Source organism: Lytechinus pictus, chromosome 15 (genome assembly GCF_037042905.1).
Source record: "Lytechinus pictus isolate F3 Inbred chromosome 15, Lp3.0, whole genome shotgun sequence".
NCBI lineage: Eukaryota > Metazoa > Echinodermata > Echinoidea > Temnopleuroida > Toxopneustidae > Lytechinus > Lytechinus pictus.
The window spans coordinates 4,300,964-4,312,497 of NC_087259.1; the positions used below are offsets into that span (position 1 = coordinate 4,300,964).

An 11,534-nucleotide genomic window follows, 5' to 3' on the forward strand; every position below is an offset into this window, starting at 1 on the left:
GCCTAGGTTCGGATATATTCACTTATTTGTAAGTACAGTTATTTTATTATTTTCCTTCTCATTATGTTGTTGATAGAGGAAAGAGACTCTGTCTGGATGTGGTCATGCTGCATGGAATTCATTTTCATGGATTTGACCCGCGGTGAATCTAGCAGCTGCATGCGTTGGTAGCGAATCGGCTTGCAAGTTGAATTGTCCTACTCATCATCACCGGCGTAATTCCCTTAATTTACCACCATCCACGTCACTTTGTTTTTCTAGAGTTAGAAACTTTATCATCATTCTCTTCATCTGCATAATCATCAATTTGAAAATCCAAATCTAGATAAACTTCTGGGTTTTCTTTCATTTCATGAAATCGAAGTATTCAGTGTCAGTGTGGAGAAAACGTACCCGCGCAACAGGTTTTGCATGCAAGTGGAGCTTGACGTGGGAGAGCCAATCACGCCTCTCGTACAGACAGTGACGTCATCAAATTCGAGTCAATTCAGAGACCGATGCGAGGCATATTTCGGAGAGGCATTTTAGCGCTTTTTAATTGGCGATTTCCACCTTATGTATTATTTTCGTTATTTTTGAATGACCTAATGGTAATCCTCACATCATTACCTCTCCACTGGTATATAATAAGGCCATATTCATAATCAATATATTTCTCCTTTAAACAATCAATAATATGCCTAAAACGGGCAAAAGTTTAATACCGTCCAAAATGTCTAAAATACGAGTGGTTCCTTAGTCCTGCTCCCAAACATTCAAAATCCATGTTATTTTCATCATACTCTCTAGATTAGTAGAGGAATATATTTTGAAGAAGTTAAAACATTTAAACTATGGGGTCCATGTGCTCGTTTTCAAATTATCAGTGTCCAAAGTATTGCAAGTTGGCTTAAAACAGCCCAAAATGCGCCGAAAACAAGCAAAAGTCTGTTAATACCGTCTAAAATGCGAGTGGTTCCGTAGTCTAGCTCCCAAACATTGAAAATCCATGTCATTTTCATCATACTTTGCACATAGATACTTTACCACCTGAATATTCCAAATATGCAAAAATTGACATGGGTCCATGTGCTTGATTTTTTGCTATAGAGCTTCAAACTTACCCAAAATGGATGATGTTCAATAAGAATTGTGCATCCAAAAGAATTTGGCATTTTTAGACCTCACGAGATCACAACAATGAGTTTAAAGCCCTATTAGTCAGTCAAAATCCATGAAAATTTCATCAAATTTGCAATATGATTAATAATTGTATCCGTAAGATGGATAATCTATCTATATTGCTGTCAATTGTTTGCTCATTTAAGTCTAACAACACTCTCAGTTCACAGAAATTGTGGGAAAGATACTCAACCTCAAAAATTTCAAATTTCAATAACAAACTTGAGAAGTAAAAGAAATGCTGCACTTTATTCAAAACCCATGTCATTTTCACCAAACTTTGCAAAGTTGTACAGGAAGGTATACCTAAGAGGGGCAAATATTAAAAAATATGGGTTCATGTGCTTGTTTTCAAACTATCAGCACTCTTATTAGAGAAAATTTGCTTCTTAAAACACCCGAAAACGCGCCAAAAGCAGTATCTATGTGAGGGAAAATTGCGAACCACTTTTCCATTTATTCAAAACTCGGGGTCATATTCATCATACTTTGCAGCACTACAGAGAAACTATCTTGAAATTGTAGAGGAATAAAAAAAATGGTCCATGGAATAATTCCAGTTTATTAGCTTCATAAAATAACACATCAGATCTGCAGTTAGTGCATGCAGATAAGGAAAAAAAATCAGCTCACAATATATCTACAGCTGATTAAATCGCCAGTTCATCCATTGTGACGTCAGCGCGCAGAGTATAAAATATGCGCAGATCATGATGCGCACAAACATAACTGTGGAACGTCCTTAAAGGTAAATGCTAGTTTTTGGTAACGATATCAAAATGAGTTCGTACACTAGAATCCAATGAAATGACCACCAAAATGTCTGTTTGTATAAATAAAACGCATGTGCCAAAGGATTCTGGAAGAAATTTTGTAATTGCTGAGAAATCGGCAAATAAGCACAGGATTCGGGTAGACCGTCGGGCCCGACGCTCAAAGCAATAATTATGCACTGTCCCATGTGCGCTTATCTGTGTTGGGGAAGTTCAGTCTGAACATTTTTCTTCTTCTTCTTCTTCAAGCTACACTGCCTCCTTCAATCCTGAAGATTCTTGCAGTATTGTAGTACCGGGGACCGGCAGGTGCAATACACCGGGTGAACACCCTACTCTTTGACGAATAGTGTATTGGTTTTAACGTGCATAGGTTGTGACTCTCCTATACACGGGACCAACATTTGCGTCCTTTCCGATGGACGGAGTGTTTTCCAACTGCATTCACACCCGCACTGAACACAGCGGTGAGGCACGTTAACACACAACGCTAGCATCAGTTTTTTTGTTGGACGTCTTCCGGCATGCTGCGGGACTCGAACCCACGCACGTTGAGATCTACGATCTTTTCCGGAACAGGCGCTCTAACCGACTCACAGTGGGCCAGAATGAACCCAAAGTGCGCCAAAACCCATTATTCACACATTTGTATGATTAAATTTGGTAGATAGGGGTAATTTCACCCGTAGAATTCAATAAAAGTATTTTCAAATATTGATGACGTCGTTAAAATACTGTTTTCTGATTGGCTGTTAACATTTGAGCAGAAATTACATGTTTCTAATTCTACAATAAGTTTCAAATTTTCAGAAACTAGTTTTAGATAAATTTCAGCAATATTTAAGCATATTAGCAAACAGCAAACACACAAACAGGCAACCAAACCAGAAAAGTCTGTGCTCGGGGTACAAATAATTCAATTGGTGACTTGAGTATCGCTTAAAGAGGGCGCCCTACCATGAATCCGGAATCGTAAAATTCAAAGTAAAATTGTATAAAAAAAAATGAAAAGGAGTATTTTCATTCCCTGGGTACAATGATTAACCACACCTACATGAATTAAAATGGATTGATACCAGAAGTGGACAGTGAAATCTTTAAAATAATGATTCCAGTGATAAATAATAGAGGCCGGGTCCTCTGTAGGTTAATCAGTACAAGGCCCTACAACTACAAGGCCTACCTATTTCACAAAGAACGGCGTATATAAAGTTATTCCGATTCAGAGTCTCTCTCTACTATCTCACCAACTATTATGTCTTTGGTGAGAGGATCTTTTAGCATACTTTGAACATCAGGGGGAAGAGGCTGTGATTGTTGTACTCTTAACAACTTGCTACTAATCACAATGTCACCTGTTACCATTAGCCTGTTGAATACATATAAAGTCAATGAGAATCATAAACCAAACAATCCTTGAAATGATAATATACACTTCCTTCTTGATCGATAATAACAATTATAGCAAATTTAGAATGAGCCAAGAGATAAACGAATTCATACGTGTATGTGAAGTTACAAACCCTTTTGGGGGGGGGGGGGTAAATACTAATAATGATAATGCAACTTATACATGTAATAGAGCCCACGTATATCCCATCTCTGTCCTATACACATTTTCATATTTTGTCAGAAACTGTGAGAGACCTATCACATCCCTAGTCATGTGTGTTATAGCGATATACAGTAGCCCCTACTTGGTTTATGAACAACAAAACAAATATATAATCTTACCCGGGAATCTTACCTTAAGAATTAATCTTCTCATGATGACAGCATATCAGATATGGAACAGGGGATGGAACAGTTTGGCATCAAAATGAAGTTGTGTTACATGTATTATTAGTGGAATTGGAAATGAAAGCTTGCCTTTACGTATGTTTAACGAAGGCAGACACCAGTCACAAGAGCCAGACACTTGAGCCAGACACCCCCCCCCCTCTCTCTCTCTCTCTCTCTCTCCCAGAACGCGACGGGGAGTCACCCGCAACGTTCGGCATGCACGCGCATAATGGGACACTAACTTGGAACGATTTTTGTGATAAATACGGCGAACATGTGGTTGGAAAATTGGTTATATCTCCAGAAAATGCACGTATATGCAGCTAAATTTGGTATCAGTGTAAAGCATGAACTATAATAAATACCGTCATGGTATTTACAGTGCAGCAATCGGCAGCAATTTGTAAAAGAAATGCTCATTTAAAAAAAAATGCTAAAACCCCCCCATTGTCAAATGGTTTCGTCCAAAATTGCCTCTGAAGGGATTATTATTTTATCTTGAAAATCTTTGATCACTTAAACAAATTATTCATCAAAGAGCACCGTGAATTAGAAATAAATTAAGCAATTCGTTTTGTTAAAACAGTGAAATATCTAAAACGTGTCATTTACACATGCGGTAGCCGTAAAGAGTCATTTTCCGGTAATATTGAATAAAAATGGGCAACTAATAATCAATTTAATGGAAAAATATTGTACGGAGGCATTCTACAGGTTCTTATCTGTGCTTAGAACATGAAAAAAAACAAAATTTGTTTCATGACCAAAAAACAGTTTTGGCGCACTTTTGCTCTCTCCTGGCCCACTGTGCGACTGAGCTACACTGCCTCCCCGTAGCGTAGATTTCAAGATTTCACAAAGTTCAGTTTATGTAACTGTATACAGATCTAGATCCTCGATGTTATACCGACAATTAAGCCTGGTTTTACAGACTTTCTTATGAAATCAGCGTTTACTGCAACTACTGGAATTTCTCTTTAAAAACGTTTTATTTCTTTTTTTTAAAGTTAACAACCAGCCAATCCATCTTACTGCACACGTATATTAATCGTCAGTTTCATTTCATTTCAATGCAGTTCACATTGGAAGATGGCAAGATGGTGAACTCCCGGTAGATGCAGCCGACATTGACTCACTCAGCGAGCAGTTCGGTTCTGGTGAAAATTTCACTCTTGACGACTTGGCCCTCCAACCACAATTTCATTCCACCCCCAAAGCCCGTCCTGACATTCAACCAAGGAGGAAGAAGATAAAATTAGACCCAGGAAGGAATGCAAACTGTGATGCAGCAGTGAAATTTAGAGGTAGGATGGTGCTCATTTGTCATATGATGATGATATAGAAACAAGTGTAGACATTCAATAAATACACTGTACATGTAGCTCAATAAATCAAACTTTGATTGGTCCACTACTTTTCCAGCCTGGAGTTAGCAAAAACAATAAGTATTTCCTGCTACATTTCAAAAAATTCATTCATTTTTATATTATTATCTCTCTTTTTTTGGTGAAGAGGGTGGGGGGTATTGGGATGAAAAATGATGTTGTATTATGCATTAATAATAAAATATGTACATGTATATAATATATCAATTTTTAACTTTTAAAAAATAAACTGCGGTAATAACTTTGTTCCATATTTTCCTTTCTACTTATTAATGCAGGAGTGGTTGAGGTGCCCCTGCTCAAGATAAAGAAGGCGGCAAAGGGGCTAACCCTGATAGAGACTAATCACGTCAGGGTGGAGTCTTTCAAGGCCACAATCAGAGGGAGCAAGGGGTTCCACCTGCCGGTTCTCCCTGTTATGGCAGATGGTTCCTGGGAACAGGAAAACAGCGAAGAAGGGAGCTATATTCTCTTGGGGGGCTATAGCATTTGGGAAGCTCTGATGGACCTCTCAAGTGAAGACAGGTAACCCAATTATTTTTCAGACTTCAGTTTCTTAATTCTGTTCCATCCTTAAAGATGAATAACAGTTGTGGTAACAATCTCAAAGTGAGTTCAACCGAATCCAATGAAATTACCGCCAAAGCGTTTGTATAATTAAAACATAAACCCCTCATAAATTTAATAAAAACAGAGAAACTAATAGATTAAAAAATTGCACATTTAAATTATTATATTTCACTTACCTTTTGAATACATATGATCGATCATCGAAGTTAGGTTATCCAAGTTATTCATTCATTCTTGTATTTTTATGTATTATACGCAGGACCTGAAACCACTAGAGGCAACCTTCCAGCTTTTCCTTTACTCGAAGCGATGCTTTGAAAAGCTGCAAAGGCTGTTTAATTGGTATGAGGAGGAGTATGGCAAGCCAATGAAGCAGTCTGTAAGCATATAATTGGATGCTTTGCTTCTTTTGTTTGAATATTGACAATATTGTATTCACTAACACAGCTATTGATTTACTGCCAGAGCTTCATTTTATAAAATTGTATATTAAAGTATTATTTCCCACAGCAAGATGAATATAAATTGCTTTAGAAAAGCTTAATTTGACATTACAGTAAAAATCAAGATATTAAGATATTTTTAACAGTAAAATCAAGATATTGATGTTAGCCGAGTTTAATGGAATGTTCTTCCTCCCTTCTCTCCCCCCCCCCCCCAAAGACTGGCATTGTGTCTAGATCTTTTAACTGGAGCAGGGGTGGTGTCATCAGCATATTAGATTTCATTTATTATTACTGAGAAAAATTATAGATTTTTTTCCAAAAAAAAAACAAGAAAAAATAGAAATAACTACAAATTTTATTTGTCATTCTTTTTTGTATGATTGAATTCAAATTAAATAATAAGGCACTTAACCTTAAATAGACTAGGCTATTTCAACGTCTAAGAAGACTGGAGGGGGGGGGGGGCTGAATCAGCCCCCCCCCCCCATATGATCGCAGCCGTCTATCACGAGATCCCTGCTTTTGAAATAGATTTGCATTTCAATGAAATGATTGATACTGCTGTAGTACATGTAATGTTAGAATGTTTCCTTTCAAAGTGATATGATTCAGTGTATTACATGTATACAGCCTTATGGTATGGAGATATTATAGATGAACATTGAAACATTTTCCTCTACATTGAATATTGCATTTCATGTCCCTTAGATAAAACAACAGTAAAGATGAAAGATATTTTATTATTACTTTACCCATGTTTATGTACGGAGAATCAGAGGATTTTTAAAATGAATGCATGGCAAATTCAATTAATATGTCATTGTTTTATTGATTAATACTATGTTACCTTTTTTGTAAGCTTAATATTTATATCATTTTATTTTTCAGGTGTTCCTTAGTTTGCAAGGCCTTGCAGAGCCAGACAGGTTTCACATCCTCACGAAATACGAAATTAGTGAATGGCTCTCTACAACTTGAGGATGTGAAGAGGGAAGCCAGCAGGCTTAAGAAGACAAGCGTGATCCGGTCTTTGTTTGTTCAGTTGGCAAATAGTGCAAGCTGGGAAGATTGTGCCAGGGAATATCCTGCACACACCAAAACAGAAGTGCTCGATCATTTCATAGGTGAGTATGTTTTGAAATTATTTTTATGAAATGCTAAAAAAAATAAACCATCAATTCTTTAAAAAAAACATTAAAAAGAAGTGGAAAAAGAAACCAATGGTACAGACAGACTCATCCAAGCATGGTTTTCATGGTTGTATATTGTCACCGAGTGTATGTTGTTGAAAGGACCTTTTCTATTTTCAAGTAAAGTATTTATTGTGCACAAAATCAAATGTCATGAAAAGGTTAATTCACTGCTTACCATTATTACATTAATACCTCTTGAATGATTGTTGAATAAAGATTAACTGTTTGCTTCTAAATTCTGTATGGGTATGGGTCTTAATAACACTGAGAGGGTTGGCTTGTTTAATGTTCATAACATTAAATCTTTTCTTATTACTTACAATACAAGTATGTACATGTATGCATGTTAATATACTACATGTAGTTTGAGTATAATAAGACGATACAATTGTTATCAAAATTTGCCTTAGTATGGTCAGTATGATAATATTGAAATTCAATTCTCCACAGATATGGACTTCAAAAAGTCCATACCCCGTGAGTTTGTTGACTTTGTCAGTGAGGCCAAGGCAGCAGCAGAGAGTGGCTCATCCTCTTTTGAACACCTTCAGATGGATCCTGTTTCTCTTGTCGTTATTGAAGTGGTAAGTGTTTAAATGAGTAAAGAATAAAAGAAAGGTTTAATAATGTAATGAATATTTCAAATTATCCTGAGGAAAGCACAATGTTGTACATTTCATATTCAATCGTGGTTAAAGAATTATTTTGCCTATATTTTAACAAATTTATCATTCACTGCTGAAGCTAATCTTCGGTTGTATGATACCCCCCCCCCCCGAACTGAGGTGTTGATTGCAACAAACATCTGTGATGAAAATCAGCACTTCATTCTTAACCCTAATTCTCCCGGGGTATTTCGATTCTTGTCATTCCCGGGGGGGGGGGGGGGCCATTATGGCCCCCCCTTAAGATCTCGGCCGCTGATCGCGTGAGCGATGCAAAAATTTGCACGCTGGTAGTGTGCGATGTAATCTACAAGGCTGTATGGTAAAATATTCCAAAATAATTAGATTTTATTTTTTATGAATTAATTATGCTAATTTATGCATAAATCATACTTTTTGCTCTAATTCACTAAATAAAGCTCCTAGAATGCTAATTTTTGGTAAAAATATTCTTTGTAGCATTCTTAACAATCGCAATTAAAAAAAACTTCGGTTTGGAAATCATTTTTTTATGTATTTTATTGTTTTATGAATTTCTTATGTATTTCTTTGTTTTTTTACTTTTTGTTTTTTATTGTTTTTTCAATGGAAATCGTTCCAGGCTTAATTCTGATCATAAACAAGGCAAAATTCATTAAGTTTAATCAGTAAAAGTAGAAATAATGATACATTTATGAGTTTTGGCTAAATACACAATTTGCATTGGATTTGTACATGAAATGACGTTTATGAGCAATTTTGGGTCTGACATGCACTTACATAATGTTGCGTAATATCGTAACCGCGTACCCGGGCGTCACAAATTTGGTCTCAAAATTTGCGCGAGACTTGAAAGTAAAAAGTCAGTGAGCGGCGAGGTCAAAAAATTTTGCGCAGCAGATATATCGCGAAAATTGTCGAGGGGGGGCCATTATGGCCCCTCCCCTCCCCCTGGAGAATTAAGGTTAACTAAAGCCCGCAAATTGCGGATTCGTGATGCATTTAGTCTTATTTGTAATCAGGTAGTTTCTTATGAAATTTTGTATGCCTCTGTCCACCATATAGGTGGTTGCTAGAGCCATTAAATAGTGGTTAATTAGTCCAGCCTGTTTCCGTTTTAAAAATTACTAAAGAACCAAAGAAATGTTTACATAGAGCCTTGATGTGAATTTCATTACATTTTGGGTCAAAAGCTAAAATTACACATAAGGGATTATATATCTCATCCTCGTATAACTTTATGTTCAGTCCCCATTGAAAGGATCAAGTTTAAACTCGACTCCTGAGTGCATATGTAAGTCAGGTTGTTCTTAGTAGATGTTAGGGTAATGAGGTTAAAGGTTTGAAGTCACTCTTTGAAAATTTTATATTGTATGTAACATTCTTCATCTTGCCGTGTCAGAGGCATAGATTTCGACTGCTCAGTGCCCAGCATTCATATCATTTTCTGTGTATGTTATTGTTCAAAAACTTTCTTGAAATACATGCCAAAAGATGTAGAAGGCTTGAAAGAAAATAATCATTAAATAAAATGGAGATACATTTACATCACGCTTTTGGTAAAATGTTACAACCTCCACCCTATCACACTCTGTTCAAGAAAACCAGAACTTCTTGTTTGGATTGAGAATGGAAAAAATGAAAGAGTAATATTTTTATTGATTTAACAGGAAAGTAAGGAAGCAGTGAAGGTGAAGAGAAAGCCGAAAAACCTGAAAAGTGGCACAAAACATGTGGCAGTACTAGCTGAGGGTATCGAAGTTGCAGCTGCATGGCAGGCTGGTTTGAGGAAAGAAGGCTTCAACGAAATTCAAGAGTCTTCAATTATCAAGGAAACCCATGGTTTGTAAAATGAATAAATAAACCCCAAAATCTTGGGTTGCATTATGAGATCCAATTTATCTCAGATGAAATAAGTCATAGATCTCATTTTAAAATCAGTGAGATAAGATACCCTTAATGTATGCTTGAATTGGTATTCTGAGAACCATTTTATTGTCATTTCATCTCTGTAAGACAGACCTATTTACAAGCAATATCAATGGGAAAGGCTTTTTATCACACTTTCATTTAATTAAAATAATGAAAATCCTTTCTGTTAGGAGGTTTGACAAAGGAGAGAAATTGGGTCAATTTATTTTAAAACATATGCTTGCACTTTATGCTAGTGTGACTTTATAGAGATTTCAGAATACCATTTTTTTTTATTAAGATATAATTAAAGTATTTTAAAGATAAAGTATCCTCACAATACCACCCCTGGAGTAAGTAAATTGTTTGTTGTATTATTTGATACATTTTATCCCCAAAGTGCGTCTCAGAAATAGGAAACTGATAATGTAGTTACTTTCTTATAAAATTACTAATTGATTATTGGTATTTTATTTACAGTAACATACAATTCAGGGTTTTCCCCTTAATTGATTCCTAATATAATATGAAAGGATGAGCATGAAGAGTTTGACATTTTGGATGTCAAACTTAACCCTAGTGATTTGATCTCAAATTAAAGAATTTGTTTCCTTGTTATTAATGACAACTTTGAATAAATTTTAATTATTGTGATACAGATTTCAATTATTTTTGGAAGACACTAGTATGATATTATATAAGAAAGTATACTTTGCATTGTATGGGATTAGATATTTTTCCAAAGTTTCCCATTTGAGGCTTAACCACTGAAATTTTATCCTATTGTTAAATTTCAGCTATAATCTTATTTACTTTATTTTGGGGAAAACACATCTGCAAAATCTCTTTTAAAACAAAAGGCAAAAGTAGAATGTTTTCATTTATATAGAAGGCTAATTACATTGTTCTTAATTCAATAAAAATAAGCCAACAAATATTCCTTGACATTTTAAAGTGGATGGTATGATGGTCTTTCAACAATAAGTTTGAAATTGCTCTTTTAAACCTGTTAAATCTTTACATAGGGAAGTTGTTGTTAAATCAAGGTTCTCATTGCTTTCATTGTTGTATTTACTTTTACTCAGTTTGTCACCTGATTACGGCTACAAGTGAAGATACTCTGGTGAAACTGCCAAGGATGATTGCAGAGGACCAGGTCTTTCCTATGATGATCGAGTCTTTCTCCAAATGTGGAGATACTATTGGGGTTGATGGTGATATGGAAGGTAGATATAAATCTTGTTCATTTTTAAAGTTTTGAATAAGTCGTATACAAGCAGTTCCCAGACATCATGTGCCATATATTTCATAAACTCCATTTTTTAAATTGAATATGAAGAATACCCATGTTTTCCTCTAAGGTCAAAGGTCATTTTTGGGTCAACGTTAAAGTTTACATGTGCATGCAATACGCTTATGACTTCTAACTCCGCAACCACATATCAATTTTCGCCCAAACTTGGATTGTATATATACCGTATTTTCCAGAAAATAAACCACGGCCGTGCATAAACCACACCCCCAAATCAGGAGGCAAAAGAAAAAACAAATTGGCAGCACAAAGTTGACAACATTTTGAGTCAGCCAATTTCACTGAAAAAGTATTGAAAAATCAGAAGACTCAATTTTGTATTTTGAAAATTGGTTACTTCATTCTTTAATTTAATTT

General features: G+C 35.6%; 1 pseudogene; it reads left to right on the top strand.

Annotated features, from left to right (window-relative positions):
- Positions 1-4,786: 4,786 nt before the first annotated feature.
- LOC129279468 (uncharacterized) lies at positions 4,787-9,804 on the top strand (annotated as a pseudogene).
- Positions 9,805-11,534: the final 1,730 nt, after the last annotated feature.